The sequence below is a fragment of the Aphelocoma coerulescens genome, chromosome 4 (assembly GCF_041296385.1).
Source record: "Aphelocoma coerulescens isolate FSJ_1873_10779 chromosome 4, UR_Acoe_1.0, whole genome shotgun sequence".
Classification (NCBI taxonomy): Eukaryota; Metazoa; Chordata; class Aves; order Passeriformes; family Corvidae; genus Aphelocoma; species Aphelocoma coerulescens.
In genome coordinates this window covers 44,876,568-44,903,046 of record NC_091017.1, presented here as the reverse complement: position 1 = coordinate 44,903,046, position 26,479 = coordinate 44,876,568, and the positions used below count along the sequence as shown (strand labels likewise).

Sequence of the window (26,479 nt, the reverse complement as noted above, 5' to 3'; positions counted from 1 at the left end):
TAGCCCTTCCCAAAACAATGTCTTCTGAAAATTTCCCATGATTTATATATTTTAGTCTTCCTTTCTGTGGCAAGGGGAAGATATTTTATGCAAAACCAGAATGAGTTCATTTGTACTAGCAAATTGCTTTTATGTATAAAGTTATGAGTAAGAACATTCAAAATATGACTTCATTATTATTTACATACCTTATTTAGTGACCAGTGCATTTTACTCCTGCTATATCTCTAATACAATCCTAAGTCACTGATCAAGATTTCTTTTATTGCTATATATAAGCTCTTTAGTAGCTTAATTCCATCTTATTTGAAGATAAAAAGCCAAATTATTATATTTCACTTCACTCTATTTGACACAGATTTCCCTGTGACAGAGCATAACATTTTCCTTAATTAGTTAGTAGAGTGACTGACTGCTCAGCTTTAGCCAAGACCTAGACACAGAGACCCTCAGAGGCACATTTAAACTTCAAGCCTGAATTTTCATCTCTTATGTGACCAGAAGGGGAGTTGCAATAACCAAAGCTTATTTGTTTACTTACAGGGTAAATAGTCTTCCTACACAGGGCATTTGTCCCTAACTAAGGGGCTGTAACCCAGCCCAAGTCACATGCAGAAAACAATTACATCGCAAGTTAAACACGTGTCTCAGTAGAATACCAAAAGATACAGAAGTGCTTACATGGTGGACTATTTTGCTTGTGGAGTGGACCTACTTCCAGTCAAATGAAAGTGAAAAAGGCTTACAGAAGAATGAGCTACCAGGTCAATTCATCTCATTCACTCCCTGCCTACTTGAAAGAAGTTCAGTTCTAAAGCAAAGAAGAAAAAAGTCAGAGAGAAAAAATGGCAAAGAAATCTGATTCAGTCTTCAGGCCATAGATGATCACTATGTAATCTAGGAGCACCTACACCTGAAATATTTTAACTTAGCAATCATACAAGAATTCATGTTATGAATGATCTGTAAAAATACACTGTCAGTAGACAGGAAGATATTATCTTACTTTCAACAGCTATCACATGCCATATTTATCTCTCAATAGATAGATAGGTACACACAAGTGTGTTTTATACATGCCAGATGCAGCCCTCAGTGTTTGATTTACTTTTCTAGAGTTAGCTGAACAAAGTACAAGAGAATTGGCTAAAAATTTTATTCCCATTGGAACATGAACTCAATTCTCCTAAGACTGCTAACGCTTTACTCTCTATCCCACTAAAGTTGCAGCAATGAGCAGCTTTTTAAAGGAAACAATGCCAGCAGCTGAAATAATCAAGTTATACATGAAAGTGATAAACCAGAGGAGAGTAAGACAGAAAGATATTACTACAATTCTTATATTTAGACCAACTGATCTTCTAAGAGTATCTTTTATGCTTGCATTTTCTTTGATCTACCAACAAGCTTTTTGTTTGTTCTTCCAGCTTAATGTGTTCTGTGCTAGCTGAAGAGCTTTTACTTATGACTCATTTGTGAAAGTAACCCTTGAAAACACGTTTCCCAGACAGTCATCATTTTGATTATGTGCTAACAATGCTTCTTTATGCAAAAAAGGCTAAACTCACCAAATCCACAAGCATCATGCACTTATCTCAAAGCTCATCTGGTTGAGTAGCATGACACTCTTTTTCAGTTACTGCTTTACAAAAGTCTCATCTATATGAATTAGAGTACACCAATTACTTTATATCTGAAAGTAAAACAAAAAGTGGTCTCAAAGATTACTTAATTTACTGTAATTTAGGGAGTTTTTATTTAAATATAGCAGCATTCTAATTAAGGACTCAGGTTTCTGCACTCTGGGTTTACCTGTGTCAACAGGCTTTTGAACTGTACAAGCACAATACATGGGTTACTCTGGAAGACAGAGGAAAAAAGCAATCTGAAAACATCTAATGGATTATTTAGTTTCCTAATGTTTTACAGATGAAAAGAAGCACATTCATATCAACACCATGACTTTCATATTAGCAGCTCTTCATGCTTGAAATAATCTTTGTAATTTCTTATTGGTAACCAAATCAGTACTTTAAAACAAAACAAGAATCCCACAAAAGTTATTTTCCCACCCTCTAACTCAGGATAAGCAAACCAAAGAAAAAAACCAAACCTTCACAAACAGAACTGAGAAGTGGATAAATATGGAGGAAGGAGGGAGAAAAGGAGGAAGGAGGGAGAAAAGGAGGAAGGAGGGAGAAAAGGAGGAAGGAGGGAGAAAAGGAGGAAGGAGGGAGAAAAGGAGGAAGGAGGGAGAAAAGGAGGAAGGAGGGAGAAAAGGAGGAAGGAGGGAGAAAAGGAGGAAGGAGGGAGAAAAGGAGGAAGGAGGGAGAAAAGGAGGAAGGAGGGAGAAAAGGAGGAAGGAGGGAGAAAAGGAGGAAGGAGGGAGAAAAGGAGGAAGGAGGGAGAAAAGGAGGAAGGAGGGAGAAAAGGAGGAAGGAGGGAGAAAAGGAGGAAGGAGGGAGAAAAGGAGGAAGGAGGGAGAAAAGGAGGAAGGAGGGAGAAAAGGAGGAAGGAGGGAATACATACTATTAGAATTATCATAATGGACATAACTTCAAAACACAGAAGATTGAAGATGAAATAAAAAAGCTTATTTAAATATTTTTACTAACATATTGTAATAATGATAAATTGTATCCTTTTCAATTATGTTTTTATCCAAATTCTGAACTTTAATGCTTCGCTTTCCAGGGAATAGATTATTCTTCTAATTAAATCTTTTTTTTTTTTTTTAGGTCTTTTACTGATCAAACTTCCAAGAAGACATCTAAACACACTGATTTTTAGAGACTTAGATTACAGTATAGTTTATTGCTTTCCCTTCATATTTAAAAACAGGGCTACTAATTCAATCAAAACCAACTATTTACAGTCTTGTGTAATATACTGAAAATGCAATATCCCATCTAGTAATAAGCCTTCTCCAGTGAAACAATGAGTGTGCACAAGAACAGTCATCTATAGAGAGGTCCAGATAACGGGCTCCCTGCTGTTCTTTATCTCCTTCAAGCCATAGGGTATTTCTACAAAGGCAAGAAATACAGCTGAACAGAGAAAATATTAAAAAAAGTTACCCCAACCAGTGGAGCAATTCTCAAACGGGCTTTTTAAACAACACGTATTAGAATAGCTGAGCTTTCAGGATAAAGTACACATGGGCCTCTAGATATAATCAGAATTGTTGAAAGAAGTGGACAGAATAGCTTCACTACTTATTCACTATCTATTATTTTGGACTATGTGTTGAATACTAGAATATATTTCTGAAAAGCCACCAAAAATATTAATGCATCACAGGATTTTTTTAAAATTAATTCTTTACTAGTAGTAAAACAAACATTTCAGTACTATATTCAGAATAGCAATGGAATCCTCCCTTTTTACCCAATTAATAGAAGGCAAGTGATTAAGCAGAAAATAGATCTTTCTTTGCAAGATTAAATACTGTCCCTTAAGCAACTACTGTGAACCTTTAAAATTCATTTGCCCCTCTAATGGAACAAAATATCATCTCTACTTCTAGCTGACACTACCTTTGACATTTCTTCACTGCTTAGTTGAGAAGCAAATGATATGTGTTGGCTCAATATTATCACAGCATGTGGGGACAAACAGATTGACCAGTTGAAAATAAAAGTAGATATCAAGGAAGAAAACCCAAACAACAAAACAAAACAGTTTACCACAAAGCTTTAAAATGAAAGCCCAAATCTTCCTACTGACTTCTCTAAAAATCAAATCCCAAATTTTCTTTGGAAGACACTCAGCTGTTCCTTCAGCCCCAGTCTCATTTCAACTGCAGAAACTAAAAAAAAACCCAAAAAACATAAAACCAAAAACCCCAAACCTGAGCACCCTCAGCATATTTCAAAAAATAGCATCATTTGATGCAGAGCATCCATTTTTTCCCACAGAGACCAGACTGTCATCAGGAAGAAGTTTAAACAATTTTATGATGATCAGGAGAGATGCAGTTTGTATTTATGTAAATATTTATACAGAATCCTTCAAAAGTACTCTGCTGCTTTCAAGTGTAACAGACCACTAGCAGTAAATAAAAAGCTTTGATAAACAAGCCCTATAAAAAGAAATTGACCAAGGAAAGGTTATAAAGCTTTTCCTAAAACTGCATCATCCTACCCAGCCTAAGAGCTGCATATTGCAAATTAAAGCTGATTGATTCTCCCTTCAAGATCACCAACTATCTCCCTCTACTTGAAAGAATAGTGAAAAGATTGATTCAAAATCTGTGTCAACTTGTGTATACACCAAAATCACTGGAGGTAAGTTGATTTAAGAATACTCAGTATATGTCTTAAAAGATTTAATTAGATCTCAGCTCATTGTACCACAGCTTGTAGAGGTGGAAGATTAGTATAATTGTTTTTGATAACTCACAGGCAGAGATGAATTTAGGAAAAAGAGGTAGACTTAATACTATGTTCAAAAACAACCAACCAAAACTACTCTTAATGCAGCTTTGTAACGACACTGATTGTTACAGACCCCTCCAAATACTACAGGGCTTACTCTTCTGATCTTGATCAGACATTGCCCCAAGCTATGATGTCCTGAGGTCATAAAAGCCCTCTAGTAGCATCACACTCTGCCGCTGAGTGCAAGACTGCCTGTCTCCCTCCAACAATCCTTATTCAATCTCTAATGAAAACTGAAGGCAAACTGGAAGCTAATAAAAGATATAGCCTTCCTAAATCAATCCCTTGGTAATAAACACAGCAACTGATATAAATTTATTTTTATATTCAATCTTACAACAGGTGTGTGCCCAAAATTCATTTACAAAGGACATAAAGCCTTAATGTGGATAGTAATTTCACATTGCATTGTTTTGCATGGAGACTGTTAAAAGCTGTTAAGAAGAGCAGTGTCTTTATGAAAGACAATGAAGTCTTTTTTAAAATTATTGTTGATGGCATACAGCCACTTATTTTTAACCCTGGCTGCAAGAACCCAAAGCAATAACTTATAAATAGCCTATCGTGAACTACTTTTGTACCTTGGTTCAGTCTTTTAGAACGCTAACTCATTCTCCATCTGACATATTAATTTTCTGCTTTTCTGGTCTCCTGTTATCCATTAAAATATAATAAAACTCTCTGTAACGGTATAGTAACTCTTCAACTTCAGTTTCTAATAATTTTAATAATTCCAAAAAATTGTTTCATAAACACAATTATGCCCGCTCAATGAAAACACGGGGAACTACAGCCAGCTGAAACAGAGGCCTTTATTCCAATTTGGTTTTTCTTCATGTGAAAGATAAATAAAAATATTCTGAGCAAGAGCCATCTGATCCACTGAGAGAACCTACTTGCATATTTCAGCACTGGCTATATAGTGGGTAGTCATAATGGCTTCCCAGAACATATTTAAAGTAAACATCAAAGACTTAAAAAGAAAACTTCTTCATTAAAAAGAAATTATAACACGTAAGCACTTACTGTTATTTCCTGGCAGTAGAATCTATGTTCTCAACGAAAGCATGAAGCTTTAGTTTGAAGTTATTGCCTGTTAAGAAGTCAAAACAACATAAATATATTAATTTAATATAGAATAAACTTTGAATTACAAAAGCTAATAAGAATATTTTCATGCTATGAATAAGAAATATACCCACAGTAAGGTCTATGTCTCTCCCCCCTCCCCTCTCCAGAGGAATTAAGAATCACAGATGCGGGACAAGCGGAATTTATGTCTTTATAGAGACACTGTCACAGAATAAGCTGACAAATTCTGCCTTGGGACCACAGAAAAAAAATTCAGAACATACACAAACAAAAACCTAATGGAATGAAAAATAAGCTCTAATACATTCTAATACTCCAGCAGTAGACACAAATTACTACACTGTGGACACATTCACTTATAACTGGCAAATTAAATAGTACCAGATACTAAAGACATGCATTAGATATAATTCTGCTGACTTTTTAATACATTGAAACTGAGATAATGGTATCTCCAGTTTATCCCTTATTCCACTGGACTTATCATGCGTATCAGTTCTGAGAAAAACGTAAATCTGATCACATTGCCAATGCTCATTCTTATATATCAGCCACAGCTAGTGATTAAATATCATAAAAATACATTGGTATATTCTAATTTTGACCAAAAAAAGGGGTTTGCAACAGCAGGAAGAAATAAACAGAAAACCAAATCGAAAAGCATTTTTCATATGATTTGTTCAATCTGGCAGGTAATCCTACTTGTATTTTCCCATCCATATATAGAAATATCAATTTCTAGTAAATGAAATAACAAATAACATCAATTGTATTACATATTGACAATGTCAGGTCTTTAGGATTCATGGAAGTAGTTAAATCCACAGATGCTTTCTAAATTAGAAGTTATCTCCGAATTCTTAATGTGACTCTTTACATGCTACAGTAGAATGAATAAAACATGTCCATGTGCCCTTAGCTATTGAGATCCTGCAATTGTAGAAGCAATATAAAAAGTTGTCACTCCAGATTATAATGATCTTTTAAAATAAATGTGCATTTGTATCCATAAAAACATCTTAGTTTCTACTACTGTTCCATTTCCCCCTTCTCCAGAGACAAATTCTATAACTCTTTAAGTAGAATTATGTTTTGTTTTAAACCCTACCAGCATTTTACATACTTCATATAACATAAAAGCTGAGATTCAGTACTAAAGGTGAGACACAGATATCCTGCAACAGAAACCTTATTTGCAGGTTTATCAAGAAAGTAATTAAGATAGAATTGCAGGTTTTATTTCATGTGGCCTCCAGATCAAAATGGGGAAAAAGTAAATTATATCAGGAGATCTTTGGATAAAAGACAACAACCACATTTAGAGCAGCAGAGCTTTGGGCAAAAGTTGGGAAAGTTGCATGATAAGATTAAATAAAAATCATAAATTGCTCAGCAATAAAGCAATTAAATAAAACCTTTCTATTTTCTTTTATTTTTTTACAGACTGAGAAAAACATTGTATGTATCAAGTCACATCATACACTGTTTTTTTCCTATATTACTCAGTAGTATTAATTCACATCATAAATCTTGGACAATTTAAAGACCACTGTTTCCAGTTGTTAGGTCATTAAAGCAGGAGATGTTCTGGAACATGTTGATATGCCAGAATGCAAGACGAACAGTTTCTGTCTCAAAGTTTAGTGGTTCTGTTTGCTTGCTTTTATTACTCTCATTTAACAGAGTTAGCTATTGTTGTGAGTCAAGAATCAGATTTAATTCAGTATGTGAGTTAAGAAAAGATAGGCTTAGCTCTCCACGATATTAGCAATACCTACAAGAGAATTATTTGGTTTCTCACATTTCCTACTTCCATTTTTAAAAATATTAATTAAAATATTAAATAAAATAAATAAATACTTTATATATACATGTCACACTTGTGACTGTCGCCATGTGGAAGAAGGGCCCGATTACATGATATAGATGGTAAAATTAGGATAATGGTTACACTAGGATTAGGGAAATAGAATATGTGCCACACTGTATTTTCCCTCACAGTCTAATAAAAAAACTAGACAATTTTTAAGGTAACACAAAATTACACACAAGGACTAGAAGACCATCACCCATAAATGGCAATTAATCAAGATTTTCTCAAAGGTAAGCTTGAATTCAGTCTCAATACTAGGACTCCATGTGGCAGCCACTCCAGGTGTGCAGTTCAGATAATCACATGGGCCATTTTGTCATTATGTAACAAAACTCTGCCCAAAAGCGACAATTCTGTGCAGAGCTGTGAAAATAAAGCACCAAACCCCACAACTCTTAACCTGTAATTCATCATTCCTTATATTTTGCAAAATTAACAGTACTAGCACATTTCCAGTTTGCCTTCTTTCCCCTCCCAAACCCTTCGATTAAGACATGGAAGTTGTGGGTTTCTCACTGTGGCTATCAAAGACCATTTGTGTGTACCTCTGAACATACACATATAAAAGAAAAACCCACCACCAATTGCTCTGAGACTGTATCTGGACTCCTGTTTTCCCCCTCATAGAAAAAAAATGTTCTTTACTAAGGGCATTATTAACTGAAGTCCAAATTAATTCTAAAGAAAATCTTAACATTACTGACCAGAGGCACAAATTCAGTTATACATGTAGGTCAGTGAACTAATCATTAAGCAATCAGAGGGACCAAACTAACCTTAGCTACAATAGAATGGAGTAAACATCAGGATCTATACATTGATTTTGGAATTGCAGAAAAAATTAACTTCTTTTACATTACATTTAAGGGCTTATATAATGATGAATATAATTTATATAATTTCCAAATACACTGGAGGGTAAAGACCCCTAGATCACTTATTGTAAGCTAAATTTTCTAAGCTGCTATGTTTAAAAGATAGGTAGATCATATGGTTGTAAATTAATTTCTTTTTTACCATGCAGTAATTGCTATTTCTCCGCAATACTGACTGTAAATATTACATTTTTCCTTTGCCCTTTAAGAAAAAAAACAAACAAAACCAAAATCAAACAAAATGGTAAACTCTTCAAAAAGTTTGTTGATAGATTGAGGATATGTGATCAAAATCTTTTAAATCAGAAATGCTCTAATTACTTCATTTTTTGAATTATTTTTCATAAATTATATAGAACTTTCTGTGTAAAGAAAAAAGATAGTCATCAGCATATTTTGTTCCTTAGATGTTTTATTCCTTTCTTTAGTTTTTGTTTTTTTTTTTTTTTTTTTTTTTTAATGAAATAAGCGGATGTGGATGGGTATTGCTCTTTTTAGGCAGGTGGAAGTCAAGGTAGAAGTATAACCAAAAAATAGCCTTTAAGAGCAAAATCAAATATTTAACTTCAGAGCAAGAATGTGTGCTCTTTTTTTATACTACGTAAAAATCTAAACTGTACACATCTTACAGTGCAACAAATCTGTATATTTGATCACTGCAACTCACTTGCAATTAAAAAAAAGAAAACAACACAAACCACTCTAAAAAAAAAAAAAAAAATTAGTGCCTTTCCTCCAAAATAACAGAAAATAGCATTTCATCAATTAAAGAAAGCAAACCAAACTATGGGAAATTATAGGTTGAACTATAAGAATTTACTCTCATTTTTAAAACCCATGTCCTCCAAAATAATTGTTTTTCACAACTAATGACAATGGAACCTGTGCAACAGAAAACTGTGTGACTATTGGAGGTCTGTCTGCTTTGAAGAAAGAAGAGATCAGGTATCAGCCATTAATTATGGGCATATCCAGTCAGTAATGAGTTACATTTTATTCTTTTTGAACCATTATATCACAAATTGCTCAGAAACCACATAATGTGGAATGCAGAGTGCAACCTAAGACCTGCAACGTGCTGGTACAGATGCAGCATGAAGCTATTTACTGGCAGGAAAAATGGAGAGGATGCACTGTTCTAATAGACAATACACACATTTGTAAGAGGCTGAAGCAATGTTTATTCTAATTAAATGGCCAGACTATTCCCAGGATAGAAACCAACATAAAGAAAGAAGTTGAAGTGAAAAGACTGAACCTATCTATGATATTTGGGCAGACTGAAGAGGAAAATTGGTTGAAACCCCAACTGTCCCTTGCTGACAAGGGAAAAGTGGACTCCTGGAGATGAGAGAGGGAACTTTCAAAATAACCTCATCCCGACTGGACCAAAACTCTTTATTTTTTACATTTTATAAGCATTTTAACTAAGTTGGCCATTTGGAATCTAATTAAAAAGTATTCTCATTTTATCTTAACAGGCTTGGAATTAAACTCATCCCACAACAACCCCACGAACAGCAAGACTTGTCATCCAGGGAAGATGTAAATCTTCAAACTACAGCAAGTGAGCACGTTGAGGAACATCCTAACTACCGAGTACACCTTCCACTTTAGCTTAAAATGTAGTAGTGCTACAAAACCCCTCCATTTCAGCTCCCTGCCCTAGGAAGAGCCAGCATCAGAGGAATTGGAGCAGGAAGAAGTGTCTGCCAGTGACTGGTAATTATAAAGGGCTGACAGGGCTCGAGATACCAAAGTGCACACAGCATTTTGTTCTGATGATGCCTTTTCCTGATCTTAAAATCAAGAGTCAAACACGGTTAGAAGGGGAAAAGGGATTTTACCTTGGTATTTATTTTAAGGATCCTTAGGTGCACACGTCCAGGTCAAATGCACCGAAATGCACCCCGCAAAATGCACCCCCCAAAAGATCATGTATAACCATATAGGTCTTACTAATTAGCATATCTATCAAAGATTCCCCAATGAGAGGCTTGAACAAGCCCCCCTCCCCAAGGAGCCTTCCCCTGGATGGTTCTATCTTAGTTTACAGAATGTGTTCTGGAGAGGACCTTGGGGTCTGGGGCACACCAATCCCTAGCTACGAAGCTTCTAAAATGTTCAGTCTCCTAGCTGAACAAACAAGTCCAAGAATGTAGGCAAAAAGCACTAGGAATACAGAAGTTGTAAAAAGGTGTAACAGGGGTATACAAGAAAAGGCAAAAATCTTCATGGCATCACTGACAGGCTTGAAACACACTGTGAAAGACAAGAATTAACCACAGAACAATCAGTTCCTTTCTTCATGTCTGCTACTGGCAGGAACTTACTGCAGGAGTTTCCTAGCCTGGTACCTTTTGACCAGCAACCTATTGAACATGCGGGCATAAACTGTGGCTATAAAAACATACACACAAAATCATACAGAATAAGCGTAAGTACATTCACATCAATTCAAAGTTGTTAATCAATGGTATATTAATGCACATTTAGTCTGAAGAGATATTTAATAATCTTGGGAGGTCCCTTTCCGAACAACTGTATGAGCACACTTAAAAACAAAAGCAGAAAAAAATACCACTTTAAGGAACATTTAAGGATGAACTATATCTAAAAAGCAGCAATAAAAGCACATAAGAGTCATCAAACATGTTCTATAAAAATCAGTTTTTATATGGTGAATCATTAAGAGGTGAAAATTTTTTATTATTCATAGGCAATTTATCACATTTATATCAGCAACAGTACATTCCTATGTGATAGGAGACTGATAGGAAAACTTTATTCTATTTCTGACTCAATACAAGCCTTGTGCTTCAATCATATTTTACATCTACTCATTTAATACAGTCCCTCAGTAACAGTTCATTCACAAAAGCTCAAAGACAGGGACAGCAAGAATCTGAAATCACTGGCTAAACACTTCTTGTGTATTTCTGAAAATATACACATTGGTAAATGGGAACAACTAAAACGGAACAAACAAAACCAAGTAAACTGGACAGAAAAACGTAATTTTTGAAGCAAACCATTATCTAGAAAAGGGCAACAGCAAGCACATCCCTCATACAACACAGCAAACTGCAGAGAAGTTCAGTCCTGAGGGTTATTGACTCCCAAGTCATATATTAGCGCAAAAATCTCAGTAAGGAACTATACCTGACCTAACAAATCCTACACTTCAGGGACAAAGCTTATATTACTGCATACCCATCACATCACTAAGGCAGATGTATTATCATTATCCAATATAATCCTATCATGCTGCACAGCACAGAATCATCAAGATGCAGGAACTGAGACCAGCAGTGGCAGACATACCCACACCACCTTCCACTGAGTGATATCAATATTATCACCCTGTGTTGGGGTGTTCTATTTTACTGCTTGTCTTTGGTTGTTTTTTTTTTTAGAATGTGGTAAAAATAAAACCTTGAAGCCACCTGTATCATAGTATCAACATATCATATCACAACACACTGCACCCCCTTCCCTTTTTCCCTCCCCCACTCTCCCCCAAACCACGTCTACTGTGTATCCATCCACTACTGAGAGTGCATCAACTACAGTAACAACGAAGTTTATTGCTTGTTTTCCTGAGGTTTAACGTTTTAATCAGTACTCCACTCCCAGAAGGAGAAAGAATCTTCAGAGGACAAGACTTCAAAGACTGTAAATGAAAAGAACCTGTTCAGTCCTAAAGTAAGGAAACATTAAAGTGCCTGTGGTGGGTTGACACTGGCTGGATGCCAGGTGCCCATCAAAGCTGCTCTATCACTTCCTTCCTCAGATGGACAGGAGAAAGAAAATAGAATGGAAGTCTCATGGGATAAGGTCACATGTTGTCTCTCTCACTCCTTCCTCTTCAGGGGGAGGGCTCCTCACACTATTGCCTCACTCCATTGTGGGCTTCCTCCCACGGGAGACAGTCCCCCATGAACTACTCCAACATCAATTCTCCTCACAGGCTGCAGCTCTTCAGGAACTGTTCCAGCGTAGGTCTCTTCCATAGGGTACAGTCCTTCAGGAAGAAGGTTCCAACACAGGTCACCCACAGTGTCACAAGCCCTGACAGGAGCCTGATGAAGTGGGGGTTCTCTCTCCATGGGTTCAAAGGTTCGCCAAGAGCCTGCTCCAGCATGGGTTTCCCACAGAGTCAAAGACTCCTTCATGAATCCCCCTGCTCTGGTGGGGGTTCCACCACAGGCTACAAATGGATCTCTGCTCCACCCTTGACCTCCATGGGCTGCAGGGGCACAACTGCCTCACCATGGTCTTCACCATGGCCTGCAGGGGAATGACAGCTCTGGCACCTGGAGCACCTCCTGTCCCTCCTTCTGCACTGACCTTGGTGTCTGCACAGCTGTTTGCTGCTTATATTCTCACTCCTCTCTCACCAGATCCATCTTGGAGCTGATTAGCATTGGTTCTATGAGATACAGGGGAACCTTCTGGTAGCTTCTCACAGAAACAACCCCTGTAGCCCTGCCCCTTCCCCCACTTCTTAAAAAAAAACAGCCCACTACTAGTTTAAAAGAAAGTTTTAAAGTACTGATGATTAAATAATACTTCTGGAAAAAAATTTCTACTGTATAGATTAGAGACCTATAGTGTGTCATTTAAAAAAGGATTACAAGAAGCAGTGTTATGGTTATCAATAATTAGTGGAAAATAGGAGTCAGAAGAAGAAAGTTCATATTTTAAAAGCATCAAAAAAAGAACATATAAAGAAATTTCTTTCACTTCTCATCTATCTGACATTTACAAAAGTGTTCCTATGCCTTTGAAAAGTTGATTTTTCTTTTTAAAGATTCTGAAACAAGATTTCTTATAGGAAGACTAATTGGTGTGACCCAGCTTTCTGTGCCTACCAGCTGTCCTTAATAACTTCCAAAGTCATAGACGTAACTATGAACTGGTATTTAATTTTGTCACTTAAGCTGCCTTAAAAAAAAAAAATCCTGTTTACAGTTAGCTTTCTAATTCACACTCAAGTTTTTTCCCACACTTCAGCCTCCCTCCCATCAGGCAAATATCTGTTTGCCGAGTAACTTTTATCAGACTGAGACACCCACCTATTATGAAGTTTCCATATGAATACCTGCAGCTGGAAATTTTGCCCACCAAAACCATCACCTCCTCTTAAAAAGACTAGCTTCTTGCAAGCTTTTAAATAAATTTCTTTGCTTAGGCTTGACTATGTCATAAGCCAGTCTAACTTTAACATTTCATACATAAGTGAATTTCAAGTGAGTCACAGGAGTAAACATGATTTGGTAACTTGTTTCAGCAAGTACAACTGGTTTGCTAGTAATTAGAAGACCTTTAGAAGGGAACTGGTAAAGTGTGTCATTCTTTTTCTTCTCACCTTAACAAACTCTCATTGAGAGGTATTTAATAAGAACAGAATAAGGTAAGACAAGAAGATGAGATGTGGGAAAATGGGAGTAAAAGAAAATTACACAGATGTAATTGGAAGGAGAGGCAGAAGGAGAAATGAACAGTGATAAGAGAAAGTGCTCAAGGAGAAAGACATCAAAATATATGAAAAGTTAAAAAATATAGGATAATGAAAGAGTTAAGCAACAAGTGAAAAAACGGACTAGAAAAGGTCTCAGCTGGAAACAAGGGTGAATGTTACAGGGCACAGCTTAATGCAGTGCAAGAATAAAAGAAAGCATGGTAAGAGCAGTAGTTGAAGAATCAAGCAACAGCAGTGAGGGTTCTCATGCTTCATCTACTCATAAAGGATCAGAGCTTGCTACGCTGGGAGAAGGGAACTGTTCCATAGAGCTGCCCACTGGGGAAGGACTGTCCTCACATCACTCATTCACAGCTATGTTTATTATTTTAAGAATACTGTACAGAGTAGCCCAGCACAAGTTTAGCTTCTGTAACTGACCGGGAAGCACATTTACCTGTGCTGCTTCTCATTTATAGTTACTTTGTAGTCCCAAAACAATTTTTAGCTTAACTGAACAGGCTTGCACACAGTTATTGCACTATGGCAGAAAGGAAAACTTAAGAGCACCTCACCTTCCTCCCCACACTGACTTCTTCTCTTTGCGATACCTAACATTTCAGTGCAAACCTCCATCACCTGCCTTAGACTGCACAAAGCCAAGCATGTGTTCAGAATGCTCCTGTCCTGAGCTATTTGTACTTGGCATGCCTTACTTGCTAGTGTATTTTTTGTCTAGATCTTCTGCAGTTTAGAAAAGCAGTATCTCCCCCTCTGCCAGGACTAGTAGGGGGAGACAGGGTAAAACAAGGGAGGATGCAAACCTTCCTCTAAGATTCTCCAGAATTTGTATATTAAGTTTAACAAAGCACTTGAATTTATCAGCCAGGCCCCACACCTACCTAGCTCCAGAATTATCCAGGTTCTCTTTGGTTTTCTGCTCCACACCTTGGAAGTACCTTGCTGCTAACAGGCCTTCTGCTAGGCCACAAAATGTGTAGCCCTGCTGTTTTTTGCTGACTTTACAGGAGGAGCATCAAAGCTTATTGAGGGTTTGGTTTTTTTTCCCCTTGGTCACAAACACCTACTCTCACAGTTCTTCACTTAGCAGAATATGGTGCACACATCTTCCAGTTCCTTTTCTAAATTCCTCTTTTTTCTTTTTCTTCTCAGCTAGTTGAGATTCTCCTCCATTTTGCAACCATCTCCACAGGACACTGATATCTGTAACTATGTCATCTGCCTGTTTTCCTGAGGAAGGCTACTACTTTGCTTCATTTGTTTTCAGAATGTAGCAGACCTCATCTAAAAAAAACCCTCAAGCTCTCCACAGTAGCTCAGACTTCCTCTTCCAGCTAAGAAAGTCACTAAGCCCCAGATGTGACTCAGGGATCTCCTAAGATCTGCTAGGAACGGCCCTTCCCAGGTGTGCTCAATCAGCCCTGATTGGCACCTCCCTCTCTCACTCCTGTCTTCCATTTGCTCCAAACTCACCAACTTGTCCCTTAATGCCACACACACCTGTCTGACCTCTCTTCCCTTGGCCCTGCTCACGTGAAACTCTTTTGAGGCTTCCTGCACAAAAAAAAAGCACCCCACAAATAAATCAAAGTAAGACTTTATGCTAGATTTGCTTTGCAAGGGCTTAATATTGAAAAGATGCTGTTAGTGTTGAGATAAGCGCTTTAATATTGTGAGCCTGTTTTCTGTGGCAGAGAAACCGTTTTCCTAATCTTTTGGGAAACATGCTCTTATGGAAATCAGCTGGAGAGTGCAACCAGCAGCAGCAGCTGAAGAGATTACTTATGCAGTTACCAGGATGTTATGAGACAATGTTTTTTTTTCCCTCTGACGTAGCACTAATTCTAAATCTTGAACAATGATCGGGAACAGCCTTTTTGTCCAAACTACCACTTTTTTCTCCTTTTTTTCCTCTCACGTTTTTTAGTTACTTTCTAAATTTTATTTTTGTCATGCTTTTTCTAGTTGGCTTTTTTTTTCCTGCATGCATTATTGAATATCAAACTATTTATAAAATAAAAAAGGAACAAAAAAAGTATATTTATGAAATCCTCACTCTATTCATGATTCTTTTAGTTTCAGCAACCCTTTTGTCACCTGGGTATTTACACTGTCGGGTCCTTTTATGTTGTTATATAGCAGACTGGAGCCCTGATCACTGGAGTGTAATAGCAGCAGAACTATAATAATAAATAGTTATGTGCTATCGCTTTTCTGCAGTTATTTAACACAATTATTACCAAAGTAATAACATTAATGTCTATCTCCAGATGCTTTGCAGAGAAAATTGAGACAATAATGAGGAGCATGGCTTACAATTAAACAAAGTGAAAATTTATTGTTGGGAAAGAATTACAATGACAGGGAAAGTTGCAGCATTGCTCATCACATGCATTTCCTTTGCTTTGGATATAGGAAGGTTGTGGTTTCAGATGTTACTGGAGTTATACCAATAGGGCATTAGGAGAAGCTTGATGCATAGACAACACTAAGGAAATGCATTCAGTAATGTGGAAAACTTCTTATGATGATGCTTATGACATACTCTTTGACTTACTTTGGATTAGTCATGCACTTAACTCCCTCCATGAATATATGTTTCTTCATCTAAATATACTATACTCTTGTAAGACAAAGAAACAGACTGACTTCTATTTGTATTTATCCAAAATAAAATTCCATTTTGCGAACAGTTAAAACCTTTGAAATTTTAACTTTCTTTTTTAACTGTTAGAAAAACAAAGTAAAAAAAAAATGCTGAAGCTTTGCTACCCTGTCAATGTCATTTAAGCAACTGTGTTTAACTTTCCTTTCCCTGAAGTACTCAGAAAAGGTGGATTCCTACTTTTTAATCTCTCAGAGATCCAAAATAAAATGAAAAATATTTTCTACAAATTTCTTGGGTTCAGAATTTATTCATGAAAGGAACTATAATTGCAAATGTCAGTATAATACAGAAAATCAGTTCAAATGGTTTTTACATTTTGTAAAGTGGTTGTCTTACTGATCAAACAATTCTGAGTATTCATGGGAAGCTTTTTTCCTCTTGTACATAACAGTGACATCAAGGAAAGGCATAAAAATATATGCTGAAAGTATTCAAGATGAACATGGAAATATGTCTGAACAAAAAAAAAAAAGAGGAAAAGATAATTTGAAGTGTCTCTGGATAACATGATGCTTACACATGTACTTGCTACTAGTTCTGCTTTTCTGTCATTTTGTGGCCACAGCTTTTGCATGCTGCATCAACACACTACTAGACAGAGGTTTAAATTGGTTATCATATAATCTACTTTTATTCTTTTGATCATGTGCAGCTCTGCTTACTTGACTACAATATGCATTTCCTAGGAAATTAATCTTATCTCACTTGATACGATTCCATTACAATCAGAAAATTCAATATAGATTGCTCTCCCAGTCAGATTTAATGGAAAAAAAACCCAAAACAACAAACCCTTGTGAATATTTTCTAGAGTAGTTCATATTAACTTTTCTTAATATCAGTTCCTTTATGTTACACAAGATGCAGTATTGCCTCTTGTATACTCTGTCCATCAGTAGAGAAGAAGGATTTGTTTTTAACATTTATGTTTTTGCAGATCTATAGTGTTTTCTAGGATTTTTTCTAGTTCTTGTATTCACCACTCCAAACAGACTTAATTCAAAATCTCTATGGTTGTAAAAATTGCCTAAATTTACCTTTGAAAATTAAACACTGCTGGTAAAATGGTTCAATGATGTTTCCATTCAAAGAATAAAGGATACTGATGATTATTTTTTAACGCTTGAGATAAGATTAGTGACTGCAACTATAGTAACACAAGTTCCTACATCTATCATGAAAATCTCCTGTTACAGTGAATGTTGATGAAAATGAATAGAAGTTTACAGGCTGAATAAATACTACCACTGAGCCATTAATATGCATGCAGAATTGTGATACTCTCAATATTTTCTGAGATTGAATTGACCTTTTATAATGGCTCAGTTGTCCATTAATACCCACTATGCAATCATATTCTGATTGGACATGAAATTATATTAGTTGAGGGCTTTACTTACAGAGAAAGTAAAGAATCAGTTTTAGGGACTTTGTTGTTATTATATGGAAGTACTCTCTATTTACATTCTTACCAACTTCCCTTCCATATAATAAAAGTAATTTTGCTTTTAAAACCAGTATGTAGTTTGTGTACTAGAGAGAGCCTGAAGAGAGAGAAATGGAAAAAATACTTGGGTAAGCAAGTGAACAATTCATAAAGTGATTATTGTAATGAGAAAGTTTCAAGACATATGCACAGTTTTAGTAAATAAAAATATGCCAAAGATGTTAGTTCTACCACCTGAACTTTAGAAAAGTACTTTGCAATTTTTTGTCCATTTAACACAATTTGAAATTATACTGTATGCTTTAGAGGTGCTTTGGAGGTAATTAATGAAGTAAGTAATGCAAAGGTAATTTTCCTAAATGCTGTATTTGCATTTATCCAAAGCATAAACAATTCTTTTGAAATTCTGCAAATTAAACTGCCTTTGACAAAGGCCTTTCTGAAAAAATGTCTTTTTTCACTCTCAGGAGAATTTTTATCCTAAACTAAGAATTCCTCTGGCTCTCTCAATTTTTTCCCCTCATATTTTCCCTTCTCTAATTTCTACGGAAATATTCGTAAATCTTGGGAGAAAAGCATGAATTATTATTATCAGTGTCTTTTACTAGGGAAAACATTTATTATGTTTTGAAAGTATTATTTTATAAAAGGAAATATTTAAACAATACGTAGTATATTCTCTATCTTTTGGTGTTAAGTTCTCTGGAGTAATTTTGGCTGTTTCCTTGCATGAATTCCTCCTCTAAACCAGATGGCACTATTTTACTTCACACTCATAACCTTTTGAATTAAGCAGCTTTATTCAAGGCACTCTTATTTAGCATACTTAGAAAATATGAAAAGCTAGATCAAATGCATTCTACTTCTTTATTTTTAAATGCCTTAATTATTAACTTGAAAGCAACTTTTATGTTCAAAGACTGAAAGTTTTCAAGGAGCCTTTCTAGTGAACATCAGCTTCTTAAAAACAGAGGTCATGCCTGGAGAGTAATTCAATTTAGGTATCTAATCCTGGACTCAGTCACAAGACGTCAACCAACTGCTTCCATATCAGTAGGTTAGGAGGTACCTGCCCCATCAATTTTGTCAAAGAACAGAAAGGATTCTGGTAAGCTAAAAAAAAATTGTTCTGCTGCACATCATGTGCACTGAAATGCTGATGCTCACAGAAGCACGGATTTTTATCAAGGATGTAGCAGCAGTGGATTAATCCAGCAAAAGGCGGGTTACAGCTCCTCACTGTATCCTATTTGAAACATACTGATTGGTGGTTTAAGTCTCTTCTTTGAGCATTACACTAAATTGATCTGTGTGCATCCCTTTTCAGGTGCACCCCAAAAGGTGTCCTTACCAGATTTCATACATATTCATGCTCATTTAATCTCACGGCTTAACTGTGGCTACACGTCTTCAGGAGATTTAGCCTGTGAATCCTTAGGGATTAGGGAATCTGACATATGAATGCTGTGCCAAGTATGGTCACTAGTAAAGGCTTAGAACCTTACTAAAAAGGATTGTGTTTATGCTCACTGAACTTTTCCTTTAGGAAAATATCAAATTATTACATGGTTTCCAGGAAAATCTTCAAAATATCAAAATCTTTCAAATTAATCATAGTAAGCAGTCCATGTGTGTTTTTATCTTTGACTGTGGAAGATCTTTTTAAGACAGGAATCAAGAAGAGAGCTGTATGACCAGGAGTTTTGAGCAACATCATCTAACAGAAGATGATCTTTAAGAGGTCTCTTCCAACCAAAGCAACCTTCCAATCCAGACCATTTTATGATTCTGTGGTATCAAAAAATGGTAATTCTCCTATACTTCCTGAGTGTGTAAATGGAGAATGAATAAATCCCATATCCTACCGTTGCTTTTGTTAAAAAAAAATACTACTACTATGCTTAAAAAATTACTATTCCTCACTGCCCAAATTGAATGGAGGGGAGGCAATTTTAAAAAACCAACCCCAAAACCATCTGAATCGGGGTGAGTCCATCTGTTTGGTAGTAAGTCTAGCATCCTTGTAAGTCTGCTTTCTCTATTAATACTCCCTACTAAGTAATACAGTTTAGAATCATTAATATTCCATGTCTTTACAAAAGCAAACTAACATCAGCCTTGTATGCCACTTTACTCCTCAGTGCATGATAAAGCAATGTAAAAAACCAACAAGTCTGCTACCATGACTCAACAAAGAAAATAGAAAATTAATTTTGTTTTAGTACAATTAAGCAAAATCTTTTAGTGTCCAGAAGTGCTTGTTTGCACCCATGAAATCTCAGTTAATCTCCTATATTTGTTTCCAAAAGAATAATGCATTCCAGCTGTTTCCTAGAATTTCTTCAGAACATTCCCATGCTGACAGTAGGATTCAGAGTCTTGCTCAGGACTCAGAGACCTGGTAAATACCATCTGTGTCTACACTGCTCAGTGCATTTGCCCCAGCTGAGCCAACAACTTCGCCCCCATCCGTATTGCTAAAGGTTACCAAAGCAGCCTGGTACACCCACACGGTGACCAAGCTCTGGTGGTACCCTATGTGCACTCTGTGGTGCACCACGGACCTAAGACAAAATAATCATCCTTTTGTGTTCAGCTTTTCAGCTCAGTATGCCCAAAGACTGTACAGGCAGCACTGCAATCTACTTCAGTGTTATTTCTGTGACATAAACCATAGGACTAATACAGAGACAGGCTCTGTGGTGGCCTTCTTGCAATAGGTGTCAGCTAAACTATCCTGGAATAGGTAAGTAAGCCATGCTGATTCCTCTCTCACATGTAGATGTATAGGTATCTAAGCTTCTTTGACTTGATACAAGTACTGTTCCTACGCATGCCCACTTCACTGTGGGAATGTTTTCCAGTCAGGGAATGTTTTCCCTAACGAGGGTTCAGGCCTCTTACGGGCTACAAGTTACAATATTACCTGTACAAACATAAATATTTATGAACACACAGTCCTGCTTTTTATCATGTTTGGTTTTGTTTGGGTTTTTTTTTCATTGTTTGGGGTGGGTTTTGTATGTGTGTTTGGGTTTATTTTTTTTTTAATTTTCTGAAAGTACCTATCTTTTTATCTCAAACACAGAAACAACTAAGGGAAGCAAGTCTCCTATCCAAGCCATATCAGCTAACATCCACCGATGCAGCAAAAATATTCCTGTTTGTCTCTATGACTCAGCCTTTTCCATTCAGTTTGGTGTTAGATATTTCTGTCAAACTAGCTCACTTTGGATTTGGATAGAGCATTTCAGTTCAAATATCAGTCAATTGCAAGGATGATGTATAAATCTATTAGCAAAAAAGAAAAAAAGAGAGAACAAAAAGACCACAATTACCACCCAAAACGAAATCAAGGAAGAAACTGATATCTAACTTGTTTAATAAATAAACTAACATTTCTTCTTCTACATTTTCTAAACCAGGGACATGTATATTTTCTGGATTCTGAATATGACCTTTGCTCTCTGCCAATGATCACTTTGGGAAAAAAATGAAGAAACAATATTTTTCCTGATGTGACAGCAAACTCTCAGATTTGAAGTTCCTTATAGAAAGGGCTCAGAATGCTCAAATATTTTCATTATCTTTCTTCTTTAAGAATAACTGGTGGGTAATTACAGATTCGTATATCCACAGATTTACCAATACATTTATTACTTATCCTCTGACTACTTGAAGAAGTTGAGATTATTCTTTCCCTTGTCAAAAGCAAAAATACAAATAGTGATGCATATGTTTATACATGCATTTAGAAACAATAAACATAACACACACACACCTTTGAATGTTTCTATTTCATTAACTTCCCAAGTACATAGGGTCACATAGAAATGTAAACCCACCTTCACATCTCATAATTATGCCTGTGACCTCTGTTCTTACATGAAATACCACATGAGAGAAAACAGGAAATATATGCAAAAATAGAAAGGAAAAACATAACAAAAGAGAATCATGAGAAGCATAGAAATAAAACAGTGAGGATGGTAAGGAAAACAACAAATCTAGGAAAAAAAGAGAAGAAGAAATGAAAATGAAAGTATAGATACACAAGATAGGAAATGAAGTAAAAGTCATAGAATAAGCTGGAAGATTTTGAGAATGGATTAAATAATACAAAATATGACAGTAAAATACAAAACTATAAAACAGGAATGGTGAGTGGCAGGAATTATCCTAAAGAGATTAGAACCAAATCTGAAATAAGAATATACTCATATTTCTGAAGTAAGTTTAGAAGAAGTAAAATCAGGGCAATTTGACTGCAGCTGATCTTGGAAATAATTGGCAGAAATCTTTTGGTGCTTCCATCCCTAGCATTCAGTTATTTACCTTAGATAGTTTTCCACAAATTGAACAGATGATACAGTATGTCAAAAGCCAATAAAGTACTATATGGCCAGAAATAAGTTCTCTCAACAAGTTCAGGAAATGCTGAAGCAATTATGATAATGGCTCATCATTAAAATTATTCTTCTTTTTTAAAGTGGTCATAGCTGCAAACAGCTTATGATTATCTGAAAGTAGCCAGCCTTCAAAAGAAAGGGCAAAAGTATTATTGTTTAAGAAGTCAACTGAATGCTCATTGTGCCTTTTATCATCACCCTTTCCTTACTTTAGAAGGGTTATTTCCTCATTTGTCACCTCATTATTATTCCATAGTGCAAGGTTCATTGATTACAATCAGAAGAGAAACTTACAATGAAGTAAATTATTAGTTTTATTCACAGAGGTGTCTAGACTGGCCATAAAAGTTGCAGATAATATTCCTAGGCTTTTGAGATACAGGATGGCAGAAAATTGCTTCATATTGCTTAATTTGGAAACATTAACATAATGGAAGATAATCAATAGGTTCTAATAATTACAGCAAAACCATACAATTCCCACAACTGGGTTGGATATAGGGGTGGTAACTGAGTACAGATCCAGCAATCGCTCTTATTAAGAATTTTGGACACATTTTGGACCACAGTCTTATGTAAATCATGGGGTGAACCCTGAATCATGGTTACCAGCTGGGCAAAGAGCAAACATGTGCTTTATGTGATATACAAACAGCTATCTTGTAAAATGCATATTTACAATCTCCATAAAGCAATTCACCAGAAAACACAACTATCTTGTTATGCTTTTGAGGATATTTCCAGACTTCATTCTATTATATTAGCAGTATCAGTTAAAACAAGGTCTAAGAGCAAATGATAGCAAGCAGGAGCTGAGATAGTTCCATCTTCAGGTACCTGACTACACTAAATGTACTTCACAGGAGCAAGACTCCTAAACCCTGTTCTACCTGTAACTAGCAGAAAAAGAGAAAAAATGTTCTATAGGGAATGCTTGGCCTTTGCAATGGGTGAAATTCCCTCTGCACTCAGTGTTGATGGATGGCTTGTGGAGATATCTCCCAAGGAAATGGAAAATGGTTTCTCATGCTATTAAAAACCACAGAAATATCTAGATAATACCTTCCTGGGAACAAGCTTACACTGTCAGAGATGAGTAACAAATGATCCAGCCTTTTCCTCTCAATGCAAAATCTTTGCATCTCCCATATTCTTCTCACAGGTAGCAAGGACATTTAGTGGTTTTATATACTATGAACTATTACTTTATTATAAAAATACTGCTGGAACAGTCTAGCGATGATAAAAAAGACTCACTAAAGTACCCCTAATTTTGATGAATTGCAATTCATCAGAAGTTACAATGTAGCTAAAAATAGAGTACTATGTTTTATCCTTTCTATGAGAGCTGAATGCTGAAGCACTTCTCAAATGCACAGGTCTGCCTAGCTTCAGGACATATTAAGGGAAAAGAGGCAGGAAGAGAATTAGGATTTTGGCTTACAAGAGCGTAACACAGAAATGTTTCTTCCAGGCCCGGATAAAACCTTCTAAATGTGTGAGGCTACCCACAAATAAGAATTTTAATGTGACCAGGACCCACGTATCTAAGCTGAAGGCTGTCTCACAGTTTGTAATGTAGCTGTTTTTAGGTTTGATCTGTGATTTAGTCAGTCATTTGCCTTACTGGGAGAACTCCTGTGTGGCGTATAGACTATCAGCTATCACAACATAAATGGATTTAAAGAAGCTAAACAGTTCTTCTTTAAATACAGGTAAGTTAAAATACAAACAGATATATAATACACCTGATTTAGGAAAGCAAATATGAGGTTAAAAGCAGCAACAACCTTCCAATATTACAATAGAGCACAGTTTTGCTTTGGTCTCCTTCCTGCTCCGATTTTCTGCAGTTTGCAATTATTTGATCTGATAACAACTTTGTTTAAGATTCCTCTGTCCACACTATTCTAAGCACTGCCTTGGCCTCAACTAACATATGCGTGTGGGTGACCTAAATTCCTTAAGTTGTCAGTTTTACAAGGGTAAAATAAAAAATAAAGTGCTCATCATTAAATCAGAAAAAGAGAAGAAAATCCCCTAGAAATGTAACCTTTTGACTATACTTAACCCTTACTGATTATAAAGAAAGGAACTTTTAGATTTGAATCCCTGCCTGCTGCTTATTACCACAGATCTAGCTTATTACCACTGCAAAGAAGTTTGTTTGTTTGTTTTAACTTGAACCAATCACTGCTGGCAGAGGGAACATAATTATAACAAAAATTATTAAATTAGTGGGGACCCTGATTTTGGTTCCTACACAAGGAATGGTCTTTAAGAGTTACAGACTCTATTTCTCAAAAATTCAGTCCATGGACCCTGCCCCATAACTGCTTGACTCTGGGTTCTTTGCTTTGTGTTTTTTTTTTACCCAGTCCCAGCTTTTTGTCCACTGCTTCATGTCTCTGTTTTCTCTCCTACTCTCTCTGTGAACAACATAACATTGCTGGAAGAAACTGCAGGTCTTGCTAAGCTCACCTCACTCTAGAAACATGGCATACAACTTACCATGTTAAAGGTATGAAGAACTAAAACACACCCCTGACACATCCATTTTGGCAATAACCAAAGTGGAACAAAATGGTATTGTATATAGGTAGGCAAAGGTCTTTTCCAAACTGAAAAAATGCTTGAAATTTTTATGAAATTCCAAACCTCAAGGGAATTTGCATGAGGAAACTTGGCCAAAAATAAGTCACCACTCTGAAACATTGAGGCATGAAGCTTACCAAGTCCCAGCTGTCTGTTTTAGCAGAGAAACTGTATTTTCTTCCCTCTTAATTAAAAGGAAAAAAATCCAATCTTAAGACAGACAGTGCATTCAACTTTGTCAAGCCTTGGACTGAACTGTTTCAGAAAGGAAAAATAGTCATGCAATAATAAATATACTTAACATCTCAAACCCTAATAAGCAAATAAAAACTTACTTGTTAACAAACTTTATGCTTATTGAAGTTCAGCTAAATGGGGTAGCACATTCAGGTACAATCATGATAGGAGAAGATGAGAACTAACTACTGGAAGGCAGACAGCAGTTGTTACTTGATAAATGGGTGAGAACAAGCTACCTTCCAGAGTTTACACAGTGCTTACCCTGTTCTAGTACAGTGTGCTCTATTAAAGATTTCACAGAGTTTGGGCATGGACCAATACATGCCTAATCTTATGTTTGTGTGTCTTTCCATAGGGTTTTAATAGACAGATCATAGCAATTTAACTGATTCCAACTATAGCATCTCCTTTCCTCTTCTCATTGTCCTTCCTCACTACCTAATTATTTTTCTAAAAGTATAATAACTACAAAAAACACCAGTAATACTTTGCTTTTACACACCCTGCTGTTCTTAATGGGGTGAAATCCCATTTGAACTCAATGGAAGTTTTGGCTGAGCAAGAACTACAGGATTCTCTCCCTGATTTATAAAGAACAATTTGCCAGATCATCTAGATGCTATTTTGAAAAGTTAAAAATAGATTATATAAAGCTACTCACAATTAATGGTATTTAACAGCCTACTGTTGTCACTAAGAATATACTGGTAATCTTAGAACTGGTGGCAGCATTTGATTTCTCTATTTTTATGATTAAATTCAGTAGGAAGTATTTTGCCTTTTTTCCTGGCTATGTCTATTTTGCAGAATCCTCACAAGTTAACAAGACCATTACTGAAGAGTGATCTGTACAGGTTTACTCTTCAAAGCACAGTAAAACTTAATTTTGTCACTGATTCAAAATATCATACAATAAAACTAATTTAATTACACTTAGCAATGGCCACTAGTCTCATTAAAATGCTAATGAAGCTTGTAATTATTAAATTCCTTAATGATTGTTAATAGAAATAAATTACAAAATAAAGCTTAAGCAGAAAGTCAGAATGCTCTCAGGTAATTTTTCTTAGTGACAGTTTCAGAGGATATAGTTTCTTTGGAGCATTCAGAAAAAGACAGATTAAAATTTGAGGTAAGAGAATATAAAAGAAAAGAATGCAGTTATAGAATGCACATGTAGCCAATCCATTGTCTCCAGTTAAAATATTTAACTATAGCTGATATAAACTTTCATTTTCTGGACTATGTTTTCATGTCATGTGCTGAACACAGAAAAATTAAATGTATATCTAAACTCACAAAGGAATCCTACTCAGAATAAATATTTTTCTGACCTTACTTGTAAATTATTGTCAT

General features: G+C 35.9%; 1 protein-coding gene across 30 annotated transcripts in view; it reads right to left on the bottom strand.

Annotated features, from left to right (window-relative positions):
* The window catches only part of TENM3 (teneurin transmembrane protein 3), a 1,310,258-nt gene that overhangs the window by 986,089 nt on the left and 297,690 nt on the right, over positions 1 to 26,479 (bottom strand). For 26 of the 30 annotated variants that reach the window (XM_069013799.1, XM_069013797.1, XM_069013796.1 and 23 more), the window contains one exon: positions 5,466 to 5,532. The gene's annotated coding sequence lies outside the window, so the exon portion shown is untranslated. The other 4 variants (XM_069013794.1, XM_069013795.1, XM_069013803.1 and 1 more) reach the window with 3 other exon arrangements.